The sequence below is a fragment of the Xiphias gladius genome, chromosome 1 (assembly GCF_016859285.1).
Source record: "Xiphias gladius isolate SHS-SW01 ecotype Sanya breed wild chromosome 1, ASM1685928v1, whole genome shotgun sequence".
Taxonomy (NCBI): Eukaryota; Metazoa; Chordata; class Actinopteri; order Istiophoriformes; family Xiphiidae; genus Xiphias; species Xiphias gladius.
In genome coordinates, this window is record NC_053400.1 from 16,550,380 (window position 1) to 16,569,180 (window position 18,801).

At 36.6% G+C, this 18,801-nt stretch overlaps 2 long non-coding RNA genes across 8 annotated transcripts in view; one reads left to right on the forward strand and one right to left on the reverse strand.

Moving 5' to 3' along the window:
• The first annotated feature begins 3,745 nt into the window (after nucleotides 1-3,745).
• The window catches only part of LOC120800001, a 44,441-nt gene continuing 29,385 nt past the window's right edge, over nucleotides 3,746-18,801 (forward strand). The window contains exons 1-5 of one of the 7 annotated variants that reach the window (XR_005708939.1): nucleotides 3,746-3,809; nucleotides 4,212-4,301; nucleotides 4,578-4,762; nucleotides 5,044-5,185; nucleotides 15,404-15,521. This is a non-coding gene — a long non-coding RNA (uncharacterized LOC120800001). The other 6 variants (XR_005708941.1, XR_005708928.1, XR_005708925.1 and 3 more) reach the window with 6 other exon arrangements.
• LOC120800148 lies at nucleotides 11,901-17,868 on the reverse strand. The gene is made up of 3 exons (XR_005708955.1): nucleotides 17,696-17,868; nucleotides 14,675-14,735; nucleotides 11,901-11,986 (listed from the first exon to the last, which is right to left on the reverse strand). It is a non-coding gene; the product is annotated as an uncharacterized LOC120800148 (long non-coding RNA).

Below are 18,801 nucleotides of genomic sequence, written 5' to 3' on the forward strand. Positions count from 1 at the left end.
TTCCGCCCCCTTGTGTGCAGGAGATTGTTAACTGTGCACTGGTCTTCATCAGGGGCACGCAAAGGTGGCACTCCTTCAGACTGATTTTTGATGTTTGTACTGTAAAATGAACTGATCTTCTTTACCCATTGATTTCCCACTGATTCATTTCTTTTCACATACTGTTGGTGTTTTTCAGCTCCTGACTGAGAGGAATGGAAAAGATTGGGTTTTTTTTGTTTGTTTTTAAAAAAACAAACATCCTCTATTGATGATGTCTCAAGTAACTACACGCATCTCTTTTTTGTAGATATGTCAATAGGATACGCTAAACATGGAAAATTGAATTTTTTCCAGGATAAGACATTCTTTGTGGATCAGCATCAGTTGAGAAGAGAGAAAAAGTAGCATTATTGTCTGTACTGAGAGGACCAAATATTTCCTGTCAGATGTTAAGTGTAAACCACAGTGTATATGAGAATGTACAGTATAAGGACATCATGTATCTTAACTCCTTTTATAGACCAATTACCTTTAACAAGACTGGCTACATGAATATGAGTTCATACCAAATTAAACTACCACATCGCTTTTTAAAAATTCTTCAGTTTATTTTCATATGACATATCAACACCATAACAGTAACAAATACACACTGTCTTTGATTATCTGATCTTTTTTTTTTATTAATTCAATTAATTTAAACTTTAGTTCCCATCAATTAACAAATTGACTCAGTCCAGTATATTTGTATCTGCCATTTTAGTTGAACCCTAAAGAACATTATGATCTTAAGCTGCATCAGTGATGATGTGACATATCGATGAAAATTTATGCCTTTATGTATCTGAAATACATGAAAGTTTCTATCCTTGCAAACTTTGTTTGAGTGTGCACAAGGTACTTTGACTTGGTTGACACTGATAGACATTTTCTTTTAAAAGTAATGGGTGGTTATTATGGTTATTATAGCATGTTACAGTTGTTAAAAAATGAACTACAACTTAGCTATATTTTTCTCTTTTCTTGAAGAAAATGAAAAAAATCTCTTTGTCTTTCAAAAACTCAAATGGAAAAACCTTTAAGTTGATTAATATTTGCAGCTGGATGGACATCAAAAAGTAGCCGTTTTATACTGAGCCCAGTGGTTTGAAGATACACATGTTTTAATGCACATTCCAACTCAACATCTTTGTCACAAAATAATTCTCTTTGCTGCTGGTAAAAGTGCTACAGTTAATTATAAAGCCATTTACCATTGTTTGTTTAGTGCAACTTAAGGCATCTTAATGGTCTTGAAGATTGCTCTTCACAAATCATACACCAAGTTCATATGGGTATTTGAGCTAATGAAAGGTCCTGCATCAGTACTCCTGAGCTCTATGTGCTGATGTCTTTGTGTAACATTGTGAATGCCTGCTGAGCAGCGACTCAGACGGACTGTAGACTACTCGTCCTTTTCCAGGAACCCTGTCAGAATCACTGTGTTCAGTGTAAACATAAGAAACAGTATCCAGTTTGTAATTAATTTAAACTATACCAGTATCAGATCCTTTAGCTTTTAAATTTTGCTGCCCTGGAAGAAGATAGTTCTCCTGATAGCTGTAGCTACTGGAATAAACGAGAATGTGGCTTGTCAAAGTTGTTATAGTAGCAGGAAGGAGGGAGGTTGAACTCTATTCTTTTTGATGACATGCTTAAATTAATATCTTATTGCACTTGAATAACTCAGCTGGACACCCTAATCAACTCTGTCAACCTTTTATTTTTATTTTTTATGTTTTTATTTTTAAGGCCACTATAGCAGGGAAGTGCACAGCACAAAACTATGAACTATCTGATAAAACTCCTGTAAAACAAAAGTTATTAAATCATGGCACAGATGAAAAGAATTCATCTTTCTTGGAAAAAGACTCATACTCATTTTCACTGTGGGATAAAAGCCTTCAATAGGTTATGATGAGCTCTTACTGCAGATTTGCTGGTTTGGGAATGGAAAGTGGGAATTCACTGCAGATGAGTGCACGTAGGCCTATAGTGGGCGTGTTGCAATATGTTTGCATAAACAGTGAGACGCTATAGATTGCTTACTTTTACTATATTATTGCAAATTACATGTAATGTTTTGCTGATTATCATAGTCAATTCTTTCATAGGAAAGCTCTCAGTTGTGACATAAGAAAGACAACTATGAGTGAAAATGCCTTCAAATCACTATTTCCTTTCGTAGAACAGCATTGCTATTACAGCTGTCCTGGATGAATTTTGCCTTCTTGCATTATGACTTTTGAACAAACCCTCCCTCTCTTCCAAGAAGTGTTCTCTTATACTCATGCCTTTCGGTGTGTAAGTAGGTATGAGGAAATACTCTATGTCTTAAACTCGTTAAGAACTTTGTTGTCACTTGTTTTCCCAATATTCCTTTTACTTGTTAATTCAGATGAGCACTTAATGTCTTAAGAACTGTACTAAATACAGTGAAACCATTTTTTTGTGTATACCAGAAGTGAACACCTTTCCACATTCTCATGCTGGATAACTGAGAAAACTTAGCGATATGAAATAAAAGAGTTTTAGGTGGTTTATTGGTTTAGAAAAATGACAGTATTTATTCTATGAAATGAAATACTGAGGTGAGCTAAGCTTATTAAAAATCAGTGTCTTTTTGTCTTCCTGACTGGTTTCCTCATTTCCTTTTCATCTGCTTGATCTTGTTATATTTGATGTTCCTCAGAGATTGATCGGATAGAGACACCTCGAGACAGATGGAGAATGAAAGAAATATTAACCGACATGATTGAAATTAAATAAAAGCTTTTATTAGAGGAACAGAGTAAATCCGTGTCTTCAATACCTGTTTTCCTTTCTGTGTCATTTTTCCTGGTGGGCAACATCAAAAGAGATTAAGCAGTTGTTGCACTGACTCTCCACTTCTATAATCTTTTCTGGTAATGGGATTAGTAGTAGTGGTCATTGTTATGACCACCTACCACAGGGGGGGTGTCACAACATGAAAAGACTATTCCCTTACTCCAGGAGTCAGAGTAATGGTTGAAGGCGAGGTTGGTAGTTGTGAACCATTAAATGACCTGCTGTCAGCCGTGGTGCTGGAGCTTTAGCTTTCGGCTGACACTATATCAGGACAAAGGCAATTCAAACACAGAATACACAGATTTCCCCATGTCTTCTGGTGTACTGTCATGAATAGTGGGGGAATTATTTAATGATTTATTAATAATATAAAATATGATCACTGCGGGCATTGTTCTATTTAGACCCAAAATAATTTTTGTCAACTCTTAACACATTCGTAAATATTGTGACAATGCATTTGCACACGTTGTGGTTCGAGTCATGAACAGGGTCCACGGCCCATCATCACCCTTCAGGAGCGTGGACTCTCGCGATTCAATGTCCCGCCACCGGGGGCAGCACTCGGCGCAATGCGGTGTGCGCAGTTCTCGTGTGGACGAGAGAGGAGGAATTTCTGCGGCATATATTTGAATGAACAAGTTGTTCTGACTTCATGGAAGGTCCCTGAGTACTTAATGAATTGATTTTATTTTATTATTATTATATTATATTATTATTATTATTATTATTATTATTATTATTAATTTTTTTTTTTTAACGTATTTTAAACCCTCACGACAGCGATTCTTCTCTCTCCTGATAAGTCACCAAGAAGGTTCTTCTGGCGATAACGTTTCCGTAAGAAATTTTACCAACGGTGAGTGACTTCACTGTTGGGGCTCCCCCTGAAAGCCTTCGAGGGTCATCTGACACTACCGGAAGGCGGGATCGTTCAAGGCGAAACATGATGGCGTCGGGTATTTGCGTAGGCGCTTCTAACACTTTATCACTTAATCTTTGAATTTTTTGTATGTCATTGTTTAGGTTAGTTTAGGCATGGACATAGTGTTTGCTATTAAACTTAAGTAAAATGTATTTAAAATGTAAATTATTTAAAATGTAAATTATTTAAACGCTTTTAGCTATTAGCTTTTAGTATTCGATATTTTAGCTCGCTTTTTTCCAGTTATGATCTCATTAAACTTATTTAACAAGTTAGTAGAGCTACATTTAAGCGATGAGAACCCAAGAAACGGCTGGCCGGCTTGTTACTGTGTCATTCTCTTGCTCCAGGAGAGTTTAACTGACTAATGTTACACATAACGAGGTGGTCATGGGCGTCGTCTCTCTCTGACTGAGTCCGGTTTTGAACCTTGCAGGCAGTCCCGGTGCCCGGTGCCGAGGGCCAGTGCACAAATCGTATGGAGCTGCCTGACTCCGGCTGGATCACTTCGTTTCAGTGGAGTTCAGTGGGTGATGTGTTTGTCCTCAGTTATTGTTATTCTTGGCTGAACGTTATGCCAGCCGTAAACACTGTTGTCGGTTTCAGTTTTGTATACTGACACAGGTAGAAACTGAGATCATCGGTGTCCCAACCCAAACTGCTCCAACTGCCCCCCCCCCCCCCGACACGTGTCAACTCACGCAAGAAAAAACATTGTTTGTTCTCCTTGGTAATGTCTGCACAGCGCAAAAGCATGTAGATAGCATAATCACAGTATACACTCTCTGTTTCCTGTGTAAAGCAACTCAGGCCCAAAAGTAGTGTCACAAGGTGTCACCCGAGACACAAGCACAGCTGTCATCAGGAGATGTCATCAGGAATTCATATGGCAACCTCAACATACACTAAAACATCTGGATAAGACCTGGGGAATGATGACTCAAGACACCATCCTCATGTTACTGATAGTGACATACATGCTGACAGGTACCATTTTAAAAAAAACAAAAAAAACAAACAAACAAAAAAAACCTTGTATCATTTCAATTTAAGAAGATACTCCTGTTTACTTTATACACCAGCATACCATTTATTTGACTGTTGAGCCACAGTGAAGGATATCATTGGATAGCCAGTTGAAATTTTGCAATTATTTGGTTAATCTTAAAAGTTGTAATCCACGTGAGAAGAAGTATATTCAGAATATGTCTAGGTATGTATCATTTATTTATCCCCGCACTTAAAAACACTTGACTTCATTTTTCTAGGACCTCTGCTTGGAAACAAACCTCCCAAATGAGGAAAACTTTTGTGTATGGACCAGACAGCTACAGCCAGAGTTCATGCTGCTAACCTTCAGCTTGCTACTTCTGTGGTTTTCTCTGGGTCATCTTTTGGAAGGTCTCAAAGGTAAGTGAAACATTTAACCCTACCAATTTTGGTGTAAAATCACCTGCAAACTCAAAGGTTCATGAGTATTTTTTTTTAAATAATATTTTTTTTTTCTAAAGTGGTTGCAGAAAATTCAGTGGAAGTAATTTTCATACTTACCAAATTTGAGAAATATCTAGGAATGTCACTTTGAAACTTAGTATAGATTGTAATACCCGGATGATTCAAAAGGGTTGCTTGACATTTTAATGGATCCCTATTTGGAATACCAACACAAAAATAAGAAAGAAATACCATTTAGATGACATGACAAGGTAAAATCACCTAAAAGCTTATTATGTGCATGTTTGTGTTTCCACCACCGGTGTCAAAGCCAGATTGTACCACCTTTGTTTGTTTCTTATGTGCAGAGGATCTGTAGTACAGCATTTTCCCACCAGGGTTCAGCCTGAAGCCATGCAAACAAATGTTCTCTCTCAGGAAGGGAGCCATATCCTTATCTAAATGGCAAATTTGCCAAGTCAGAACATGGCTAATTTGTTTTTCTTCCAGTGAGAGAGAGCTATGCATTCACTAGCAGTACAGACTTTAATGAAATATTAAATGGAGAAAACAAGAGGAACACTTGTGAATACCGATGATGTAGTTTAATACAGTAGCCTTGGAATAAATCCCACCTTTTTGAAACTTACAAAGTTCAAGTTTTCTAAAACATGTTATTGCATCTGTTATGATCTCTTAATGCACAAAGTCTGCCATCATCTTTTATGATAAAAAACAAATTATTTTGATCAGGTAACCTCCATGAAATGTGGCTCTTTGTCTGTTACTCATCATATTGCCATTTCCATACATCATGAATATTATCCTGAATATTATCAGTTCCATGTTGTAACACATGAGTTTATCAGTGCCTGTGGCAAACACAGTATGTATGTCAGCGTATCCCATACATAGACTTGGTAGATCTACCCAGGTAGATTAAGACCCGCCCAGGTACATAAAATCATTCAGCTTCAATTTAGGTACATCTTACATTAAAACACATTATTTCACTCTTTTCAAACTAACTCATTTTTGGGCACAGAACCCGTCTGATTTGCATAACCAGCAGTGGAAGCCTCTACTCCCCGCCTCTAGTGGGGACTAGAGGCTTCTCTGTGTGCAGACGCCTAGCTAGTGTCAACAGATAACCTGCATGTGAGGCATTTACCAATGTTCGGTAAATTGTAGTGTCTACTGATACTCAGCATGTGAGGGGTTTAGGGGACATCTCTAAATTTTAGTTACAGAAAATGACCTGGGTTACACTCTCTCCCTCTAAACTGCATGCACATTGGTCACATGCCGTGCCACCCACCACCACCTCAAGTAAATTCTCAACCTATGGGAAACACCATATGTGTCCAACTATATATAGTAGGCATGAAGAGAATTTAATGTATTCATTTTCAAAGAAGAATAGAGAGACGTGGCGGGTTTTATTGAAAATGCCAAAACTGATATTTTTGTTTGTCATCAAGGTAAATAATGCATTAGTGTTGAAGCATTGCTTTCGAGATGTCTGTGGTTTAAATTCCATTTGTATCCACACTTTGTTCTTCATTTATATCTATTTCCTTATAAGCCCCGATTTTTAATTAATCGGCTTGCACAACACTTGTTTTTGATAATGTCTTTTCTGTCAGGTAGAGTGTAGATAGTTAGAGCCCAATTTGACAGCTTTAGTTAGATGTGATCTAACTCTGAAGGTCCATTATTTCTAATAAAGGCTACTTAACGTAGGTATAGTACAGCATTCTGAGCTGACTTCAATACACGGATTAGACAATTACCACAGTGGTCGGTGCAGGGAGGTTGACCAAGATGGCGGCCAGTGCATATGTTTTGTTTTGAGCTCCCAAAGGTTGTGAGTACCAGTTGCTTTAACTAAAGATAAAAAAAAATATGAGATGTCAACCTAAATGACTGACGTTTGTAAGAAAAGCAAATACAGGGTTAGTATTTTTGGAAGAAATACAAAGTTTGATAACTGTAACCAAGTTTAGCTAACCAGCCTGCTACAAGTTAACTGGCCTGCTGAATGTTAAACATGCCAAAACGAGATAAGAACAGGAAGGGGAACCTTCTGACGGATTTTGAAGATGAAATCACACTCCTTTTTTGCTCAACTTTACCTGAAACCCAAGTGTTGAGTCCTAAACCCAAAAACTTTCTTCAAGCAGCCAAGACTAGAAAGTGTCCAATGTGGACATACTGAAAGCCATCCAGGAACTGACGAGCAGATTTACATCCCTCAAACAAAAAATCAGTAAAAAAAACAGTGGAGATTGTGGATCTTTTAAAAAAAAATGTTGAAGGGATAGATTACCAGATGAAGATAACAAATGAGAAAGGAAACTACCAGCAGGAGGGAAAGGAAACTACATGGCGCGGCCCTGATGTAATCATCGATGGAAAAAGAACGTAAAAAAAAAAAAACTATATAAATATCACTTGACTCTGTGGCCCTACCTGGATTCTATTTTCTTTAAGGAATGACTAATGATAACAGGTTGGTCTAAGTGGAATAAATTAGAGTAGTTAAAAAGATGTTGAACCAGGTTATGCTTTGGCATTGGTAGTCAACACCTTAAGAAGTTCTAATGCCAATATATATCAGACGTTTCGCATTGCTATGGCCCTTTATCAAATCATAAGATTATTTCTCTACATTTAGTTGGCTCCCAAGAAATTAATTATACACTGTGATGAAATTTGAAGTTACATAATAACTTAGTTAAAGACAAAACCTTGCTAGATTTAGTTAAACAAATGGCACAAATTATTTTTAGAAAAAAATGAAATGAGTAATACTCAGAAGTGGGAATACTTCAGATTTAAGATTAGAGCAATAGCTATTAAACGTAGCAAGGATATTAAAAAGGCTAGCAATGCAAACGAAAAGGAAATTATGGAAAGTTTGAAGGTTTTATTAAATAAAGACTGTCATTGAGAAAATGAGAAATTGACCCAAATGCAACGCCAGAATGAAATAGATAAATTATATGTTGATGATGCTAAAAGAGGCTATATACGTTTCAGGGCAAGATGGTTAGAAAATGGTTAAAAAAAAAAACACCTATTTTTTTTTTTGCATGGTAAAAACTTAATTATAAAAGAAATATTTCGACACTGAAAATAAACAATAGCATTTGTACTAATCCTAAAAAAAATAGAACAAGTAAGATCCTTTTACAAAGAATTATATAAATCTAAATTTGAACCAGAATATTGTGAATTATTATTAAATAACAAGAATATATCCCTCTATTTCAGAACAGTTTAGAACTAATTGTGAAAAACCTATTTTGAAACTTTGAGTTTGTAAAAAAATCTGAAAATCTTCCAGGTTTGACAGTTAATCTTCTTAATTTTTCTTGTGCTTTTGGGATGTAATTGAAGCCCCACTTATTGAAATGTATAACAAATGTTATAACATGGTATAACATGGACTAATTAGCTTGTTACGTAAACCAAACAAAGATTCTATGTTAACAGAAAACTGGAGACCCATCATATATTCTAAATGTGGATTATGAATTATTTGCACTTGTATTTGCTAAACATTTAAAAAAAATCTTGTAAGAGATTATAAATGAAACCCAAACAGGTTTCATGGCTACTCAACATATATACAAACTATGATTGGTTTTAGATTTACTTGACTAGTCAGAGTATGTGAAGTCACAGGCAGTAATTGTATTTCTAGACCTACATAAAGCATTTGATACAGTGGAACACCCGTTTATACTGTATATAAGGTTTTAGATTTGTCTGGGTTTGGGGAAAATTCATCAACAGCTCTATAATGATCTATCCCAATACCTTTAATACCCAATTTTGGTTTTTAGAGGTAATAATTATGTAAGTGATTTCTTTAATGCCAACATCTTATTGTTTAGTTATGAACGATTCCTTTGTGTTTAATCCTTTCCTGTAACAAGCAGAGAATGTAATTGTGTAATGAAAGCTATTCCTAATGGTCTTTCTCATTAAATGAAAAGTCATCTTATTGATGATAAATGGTATGGACATTATCAATGCTAAATGAAAAAACAAAAATATACATAATACACTCTATGAAAGAAGGACAATTACTCTTAGAGTACTCCTTTCTGGGACAATATTCTTATAGGTACAAATTCTGTAGTACCAATAAGATTAAAGAAGTACACATCAAAATTTTTACAATCAAATTTTACAATATATATCCAAAAAAATCTATATTTCTCCAAACTTTTGGATATTGAAAACAAATGTAATTTTTGCAATGATGAACCAGAATCTTAAATGCATTTATTTTATCATTGTATACATTAAGTTATTTTTGGACTCAAATGAAAGATTATATATTGTCTAAAACTAATCATAATATTAAAATTGAGTGTAAAAATTTCATTACACATTTAGTACATGATGAATTTAAAAATGAATTATTTGTGAATTTGTTGATTCTATATGATATATTTAACATTCATAAATGCAGACTAACAAGTCACCCCAATTTCCCCAAAAAATGCTAAAGTACTAAATACTACAAAAAAATAAGAAATAAAAAAGTAATAAAACTGCACAACTGTATGGTGATCTCTTAACTTATGCTTATAATTTTATAGTAATGAAGTTTATTTTTCCCAACTCACTGTTTGTATATTTGGATGTTTTTCAATTAAGATTGGAAAAAAACAATGGTCAGTGCAAGGACAGGTCAAAGGAGCACAAAAGACTTGAAAGTAACTGATGGAACAAATGTTCTGTGACACTAAAAGTGACATTTCCATCCTCTGATACTCAGGAGTATAGTTGCACTTTCACATCACTTTCAAACTGGATTCAGACTGAGGTGTTGCTGGGAAGCCTGGGAAATCAGACAGGATTTGCAAAATAACCTAGCGTAACCACATAATCTCTGGTATTAGTATTAGTCAGAAGGTCGTCATGAGATAAATGAGACAAAAGGTATATTGCGTCACCCTTAAATGATCTAAGGACAATGGCTATCCCAAAAGATAACGTTTCCTTATTCTATCCATATCATTTAATATGGATAAAATTACATTGTTTTCCATTGACTGAATTTTCTCTCAGTGGTGTAATTTTAATATGTGAATTTAGTGGGTGGCGGATTGAAAGTCAGACTCCAAACCAGACTGACTGAGTCTCATTAACTGAGGCGCCTCTGAACTACACAGTGGAATATAAAATTAAAATGATCTTATTGCCTGTCGTGACTCTGTAACAGATGCTCTAGTTCAAATGAGTCATGAGCAAACTGTAAATAAAGCTTTGCGTTTTTTTTATGTGTCAGCGCAGTTGAGCTCTAAATAGACATACCTTTAGGGTTTTCATAACTGCAGGTCTGTGTGGTTTAGCCTGTTAGCCTGTTTCAAGTCGTTCTATTGATTATTTCTCAGCCTACTCCGGTTGATGTATCGCAGCAAATTCCAGGACACAAAATTTGTCCGCCTCCTCAAAAAATGATTAGCCCACCGCTATGACCTGGTTACTATAGTGTAAAACTTTGTGAAGATTCTCAGTGCTAGCATTACAGCAAAACAGTAAGATAACTGCATGTCCCTCTCAGTCTTCCCCTTGTTTTGCTGCTCTCTCTCCTCACACATACATTGCACTGGCTGTAGATACTCGGGGCTGTCCAAGATACTTAACCAATCAGATGTAGCATCACCTCAGTACCACCTTACTGCCAAAGAAAAGCAGTCAGTTGAAGGCTTTCACCTCAGCAAATGTTAACTAACATATACTGATAAAATGTATCTTACAAATCTACATGCTCAAATGAAGCTGTTGCAGACAGAAGGCGTGGCCAACACATTATTATTATTTTTTTTTTACCTACATTTTTCTGCATGCAGAAAACCTACCTAACTCAAGACAGTTTTTATCGTTTGGTTCATCAATTGGTCCTTTATCTGGCCCCAATTATTATTTTTTTTCCTATATGAAATTCTTTTCTTATCAGATTTTTTTAACCAACCTGTTTGTTTATCATGCTGTCTATAAAAAAGAGCTAATTTAAAGCCATTCAATCCTTAAAAGTTTCTTTCTCCTAATGAAGCGATTAAGTCACTGGGTGTTGTCTCTATTATTGGTTTAGGACAAGACAGTAGAATATTATATTCAACATTATTGTTGATCCTGGCTGCTCAGGATAGTTTTCATTGTTTTAACTTATGGTCAAAAATAGTTAATGATAATAATTCTTCACATTTAACATTTGAAAACCACAAATTATCTACCATTTATTTCAATTTTATTAGGGTGATGGCAAGTCTCTTTAGTAGATATCTAAAAACCAAAGCCAAAACTATCTGCATGACTATAAACCACTAGGGGGTAAATGATAAAGAATATTTTTGTAATTTGTTTGAGCTGATACTTAAAGTCTGATTCTTTTCTTGCACTCAGATGTGTTACCAATCAAACATACATTTTGATCGGTTTTCAGTTCAGTTTCAGTTTAGCAAGAGCAAATAGACAAGTTTAAATGAGTGCATGTTAATACATTGTGCAATGCAATTTTTGCATCAGGGCTGGACAGGGAGAATAAGCTGATCCCTTTATGGTTTAAAGAAACCTGGTATGGTTACTATATTGCTTTGGCATCGTAAAGGAATACTCCACCAAAAACCTATGCTTTACTCATAGAGGCTCACAGAGGAACTGAAGGAAACACCTCCCAAATCTCAACAAAGCTTCATGTATACCTATGGGTCAAGCAAGTAGATTGGTTAATTTAACTCCTCTTTGGAGGCGAGTCTGAAACAGAGACAAAAACAAATGTAAATGTTCAACGTACAACGTTCAATGTGCTTTCTTGTACAAGTAGATTTGTATTTATTGGCAACTCCATTGTGTGTATCTGCTAGTAAGTAAAACACAGTAAGTCAGTCCTTAGGAGTCCATATAATAGAGAGTATCAGTTATATATTTTAATTTGTATCAGTCATTTTTGTTAAATGGCAGGTGTACTGATAAGAACAGGCCTCCTGTTGACTCACAGAAAAAAAATTTTTTTTTCATTTTGCTGGAGGGGAAGTGGCTGTGACAACCAATGTATGTGTCCAGTCAGAGAAAAATTACTGACTTGAAGTCAAATTTTGAGCTCACTGTACCTTAAGCAAAGTGAGAGGAAGCTCTTTAGCTATTAAGTATGCACATCTATGTACACATACACACTCCCACATGAAAAAGCTCTCGTGTCTTCTTCTTTTAAAGAGCCGATGAGGCAAAGCCACCGAACTTACATTTCTTCCTTAATGCAAATTCTATGACACCAGTTGAGCCCATTCTCCCATGCTCCCATGACTGTGGGATGAGCACATCAAGAGTATGGTTTGGCTCAACAGACAGTGAGACAGCTGTAGTGTGTAGGCTTAGATGCATTTGTATTATAAAGCTCCCACTGGTGAAGCTATAATGTAATGGTCCTTTAACTTAGAACCCTGGTCTGCACTATTCTCCATCATATAACCCCTCTCTTTACGACTTCTCCCTTCTTTGGGACTTTAACTTTTTGGCCAGTCTGCAAACAATAACAAATAAGAAAATGTAAATTTTCGAAAATTAATGGCGATAATCTGTGCCTCCACTCATAGTTAAAACCAGGCACAGATCTATAGATCGTAAACCAGTGAGGTTGAATTTTGGATTTAAATGTAGAACAAGGTCGGAAGCTATTTTGTGGTGACTAGCAGGCTGGGTTCCTCCCTTGTAGTTTGGCCATTAAATTACAACTCTGTCTTGATTCTAACTGAAAGCATCTGGAAGGCTTTGGCTGGATGGGATATACAAAGCTTTTGCTGGAGCAGGAGCAGAGAAGCTGGCAAAGCTTAGCTCTCTTATTTGGATGAATATCCCGAACACCTGTCTTTGGGGAAATTAATGGGTGTTACTGTAAGCAGCTTTCTTTCCTCTTCAAACCTTTTCTGCTGATTTCTTACTTTCCTGACCCCATCTGCTAGCTCTTTCTCCCTCTCTCTGTTGTCCTTCCCCTACTTTCCCTCTGTAGATTAATTGCTCAGTGATTCAGTGTTTTAAAGACTGCTGTGAGTTTCCCTACCCAGCTGTTTGAAAACAGAGCAGTCAGCAGGATTTGGCTGTTCGGTCCTTACTTGCCACTTCTTATGCACTCCCTCCTTCCTTATCCAGTTCTCCTTCAAAGCCCCCTCCTCTTGTCCTTCACCCTTCTCACTCATCGGCTGCTTTCTGTGCAATTTTCCCAGCTGGCACTGTCATGATGTGGCCAATTTTAGTTTTATCATTGCTATTTCTGTTGCAGCCTCAATAGTTCCTAAATGCTTTTAAATGGTGGCAAAAATGAAAAGAGCTTACTTTCTCAGATAATAACAAAAAAATGGACAAGTGACGAGATTTTCTGCTGTATGACCTCCATTTTAGTGTAAGGTTTCTTTCACAACTAACTTCAAATGAACTCTGGTGCGATTACCGGTTTAGTTTGGTGCATTTATGCTAGTGTGGAAGCCGTCAATCGAACCTGTAGAGAACCAAACAACTGTTCCGAGACCACCTGAAAAAGAGGGTCTGGGGCAGTTCATCTTTGGTCTGAAAGCAAAATTGACCAACCACAGAATATTCAGATAGTAGACATATACAGTAGTTTTTGCATGAATTCTAAAGTCCATACATGGGCTGTGAAATGTCAAGGAAGCGTATCCATGGTAACGTCTATGCACTTTTGCATGTGACTGAAAGGATTTTCCTTGATACATTAGCAAATAAGTGAAACGTAGTGACCACACAGTTACTAATTGTTATCTAATATTAAGGTAAAAGATGCCTCTTTTTCGTCCCGTTATTACCTATGCATCATTATTCATAACATAAGGTGAAGTTGCAGTCTCGACTAATAATGCTTATATTCAGTTATTGCTTGCTGAACTCTTTGTGACACCAGAGTAGATAAGTAATCACATCAGGTTCAGTGAAGTGACTCACTGTCAGTCACCTGAATTTGATTGATGATACAGGATGACAACACCAAAACTGTCCACAATAAATGAGTTACCTGTCAGTCCACATAAATTCACGCTTTACAGCACTAGGTTTCTTTTTTAAAAAGCCAGCATGAACACGACCTGTATCAGAAATAAAAGGCAACAGTGTAGCATTTTTTTCCCCCTGGTCTGGACCAAATGAGCCAAATTACAGATGTTAAAGAACACTAAAGAACCCTGTATACAGTTTAATAACCTTTAACAACACTTCATACAGCCCTCATACATTCTTTGTTGTTGCATCGGCTATTCTGTTTTGAATTAAAATCTGTTACTTTGACACATTGCTGCCTTGTAGCCTTTTTAAATCAACTTGTATCTGAACATTTTTGCAAGGAGCTTTTTACAGAGATACAGAGTGTGATACAGGTGCAAAGCAGCCAAAGCAAACTGCCATTACAGCAGGTTCATGCTGCTGTTTTATTCTCACCTACTAAGGACACCTTGCTTGGCAGATTCTACTTTCCAGGCCGTGGCTTTTCTTACTGCTCCTGTCAAGGATAAGGAAGTGAAATGAGGGGAAGGAGGGAATGAAAGCCAGAGATGCTTATTGAATACATAAATCACTTCCTGGATAGAGGGTATGTTGTTTCATTGCTAATGGATCTCTGCCACTGCTCCGTAAATCACCATACATACAACCAGACGTAGTACCTCTCGGAGGCATTACTCCTATGCAGCCAAAGAGAGAAGACGTTATTCTGGTGCTTTCTATTTTGTTTTTTGCCTTTCCTCCTTTTGGGTTCACACACAATTGCAAAACAAGCTGTATTTAGGCTACTGCTCTCACTCCTACTTCTCTTCTCTGGTTAACGGGTCACTTACTCAGCTCAGTGGGGGTAGCATTAATCCCTGACCCTGAGCAAAGTCACCAAAAGTTCATACCTGACCTGGCAGCCATAATGTCCCAGTTTGTCCTTGTGAATTATTTCTTGAAACTATAGGAAACCATTTCTGATCTAATGTTATTTTCTTAGTGAGCCAAGGTATGATTTTCATGCGAACAATACATCATTATAAAACACTGTAGTTAAGTCTGTTTTTTAGGAATGAAGTCCAGGTGCCACAGTGGTAAGGGTGTTTCTCATGTATGCTAATGTAATCAAGGTGGCCATGTGACTTCAAGACTTCACATAAAAACCAATGCACATGTTTGTAGTTGCAGGGTGATGATGGGGTGCACTGCGATGCAGGTAACAGAAGAAATACAACTGTATCCGTAGGCCCATATTTGAACCAGAGGGGCAGATGACTTAAGCACAACAAGGAACCAAAGAGTAAGTTGGTCTACTGAAGTGAGTATTTATTTTGGCAGCTGACAGAACATGGGTCAGGATCAGCTTTATGTGTGTTATACATATTCAACACCAAGTGGTATATATTTGTGTGCAGAAAAGGCCAGTGTTATTATGTATAGAATTTAGTGATGCCAAGCATTTACTGTTACAAGTCCATCATATGCTTCAGTTATAAAAGCCACATATTCAAGATCTTGTGTACTTAATAAAAAGACAATACACTTCACTTCCAATCACTTCCAATTCACTGTTTATGTGTAAAAATCAGTTGCTTAACCATTTTGCCAACCATAATTTCATTATGTACATACCAAGTCTGAGCTGAAATCTCAGCAGCCTTTTTTTTTTTTGAGTGTTTGAAATTGTCCATTAGCATTAAAACAGAAATTGACCCTCGGTGGTCAATTCTGACATGTAGACAACTTCTCATTTTTAGAAGTTGATAAGAAGACCACCAAGAAAAATACCTTTGAATCTAAAATGCAAGATTTAAATAGTAACTTAACACCAATCTGAAAAGAAGTGTTTTGCTGCCGTCTGCTGTCAAATTTTAAGTCTGTCGAACCCCTGACCAGAACTAACAGTGATGTCACAGTGTACTGACACACCCTGGATTTAACTTTTACATTGCACTGCAACAAGGTGAAAAATTAAACCACTGAATGTCAGCAAAAACCTGATTTTCAGTGGCTGTTAAACTACTCTAAATGATTTTCCACAGCTTTAACTTTCAACTCTGATCATTTATCATCCACTGAATATATTTTTTATCCGCCATTTGAATCCCTATGAGCTCTAATTGTAATCTTTGGGGTCTTTTATTTTTCTAGACTCCAATTATTCAGCAACAGAAACAGAGGCATTTTCAGAACCTTTTTGCACCCCCAGTGTTTTTTTGTTTAATTAGCTAAATCATGGTTGCCACTGCAATAAGAGTTTTGAAATAATGAGTCAGATTCAATCAGATGTTCATAGTTCCTGTCTGCTCCTATTTAAAGGTTGACATTGATACTGAACCCAGTCTGTCTGCTTTCTGTGAGGGGTGACTTTGGATTTGTGCTCCTGGGCTCCTGACTCCTCATGCTTCACTAACCTTACAGCAGCAATTGCTAAAATCCCTCAGCCAGAAAAAGCTTCATTAGAAGCTACTCCTTCTGTAGGCCATAGCTACATAGGAAATGGCACTTCCTGAAATCAGTTGTCCAGACCTTTCTCAGATAGAAAAAAGAAAAGGTGATAGTTAATCCTTGTCTTTGGCTGCAAGGCGTGTGGCCATTAAGGATATATAAATGAATGGAGCTACCCCGACAGACTTCTGCAGATAGTCATACTCTAATAGTGTTGGCTGGCTATTCTTTGTTTGGCTATTTTTAAAATCAAATTAGTTTAGTTAGTGATGTGTCTTCCCTACAGAACCTGGCAGGTGTTTGGGGTAAAATGTTTGATAATTTATTTTTTCACAAATTGGTAATTTGAAGCCTTGAATGAATAATTTTGTTCCCCTAGGTCAATAATTTGTTCTTTTGAATGACTAAATCGTGCACCCAAATAGGTAACTGAATTGCCTCAGATTCATAGTCTTAAATTACTGCAGAACTGGAAACTGAAGTTACATATAGTTGTGGCTAATCCAGTCAGTTAGCAACAAACCAGCAGCTGTGTTTTAGTGATGAGGCGATTTATGTGCAAGCAGTCTTCACAAGGTGTTAAGAACCTTCAAACCACTGTTTGTCATTGGCAAGATGAGTTTCTTTCCTGGAAACCACTTATTGATGCTGTAATTTAGTTTACTCAGATTCATCACAAAAATATCGGAGGATAATTTAAAGAGAAGTGATTGTAAGCTTTCTTTTTTTTTGTAGTTTGAAGTAGGGTTGAGCATGTTGTGATTAAATCATTTTATGAGACATGTTCTGATCTGAGCCAGATTACTATCAAATTTCCTGTGATGGTAAATTTCATTTGGTATATCCTCTCACAATATACAGTGCATTCACTTTGCCTTGATTTGAGTCCACATGTGGTAAATTCACTTAACTGAACCTTCTTGAAGTTTCTCCCATCTCCACATAGGATCTGTGGAGCTCAGCCAGAGAGACCATCAGGTTCTTGGTCACCTCTCTTACCAAGGCCCTTCTCCCCCGATTGCTTACTTTGGCTGGGTCAGCTCTATGAAGAGTCCTGGTTGTTCCGAACTTCTTCAATTTAAGAGTTATGGAGGCCACTGTGCTCTTAGGAACCTTCAATGCAGCAGAAGTTTTTTGTAGACTTCTCCAGATCTGTGCTTGGACACAATCCTGTCTGCAGGCAATTCCTTCAACCTCATGGCTTGGATTTTTCTCTGATATGCATTGTCAGCTGTGAGACCTTATATAGACAGGTGTGTGCCGTACCAAATCATGTCTAATCAATTGAATTTACCACATGTGGACTCCAATCAAGGTGTAGAAACATCTCAAAGATGATCCAGAGAAATGGAAGGCACCTGACCTGAATTTCAAGTGTCAAAGTGTCTGAATAATTATGTCAATGTGATATTTCAATTTTTCCTTTTTAATAAATTTGCAAATATTTTTAAAATTCTCACTTTGTAATGATGGGGCATTGAGTTTAGATTTATGAAAGGACATTTTTTATTTTTTTTATTTTTTATATTAGCATAACAAACTGAGAAATTGAAGAGGTCTGAAAACATTTTGAATGCACTGTATATTAAAGATTTTACATTATAACTTATGAAACTACTTTTAATCAGCATTGTGTCAGTGGAGTGCTGTGATTACTATATTGCAATTAATTATTGATTGATACTCTATTACATTACTATAGTCTAATGTTTCTGCAAGGGGGGATGAGTTCTGAAAGGATAACCTTGGGTTCTGTTACTTCACTTTGTAGCAACAAAAGAACAATGTACATGGCCACCATTTAACATTAGTGGTACCAACCGTTGTGTTGGAAAACCTTTCTTTTTGGAACCTCAATTTTACAAAAGGCAATTTTCACATTGCTCTAACTTCAGGAGATGGCCTAGTGAATGAAGTTGGTGGGTGCAACACAGTGAGCCTCTCCTGTCCATCGTGCACCTTAATTAACTTGTGGATATTGTGCAAAAAGACCATGTAAATTTACTGGCTCTTTGCGTCCCTTGAACGATGGCTTTCTCATACTTGTAATTTGATTTAAGAAAAAGTAGCCATGTACATTGAGTTATCTGCCTCTGCTGCTCTCAATTAATACATCGCAGGTGCTCTGTCAA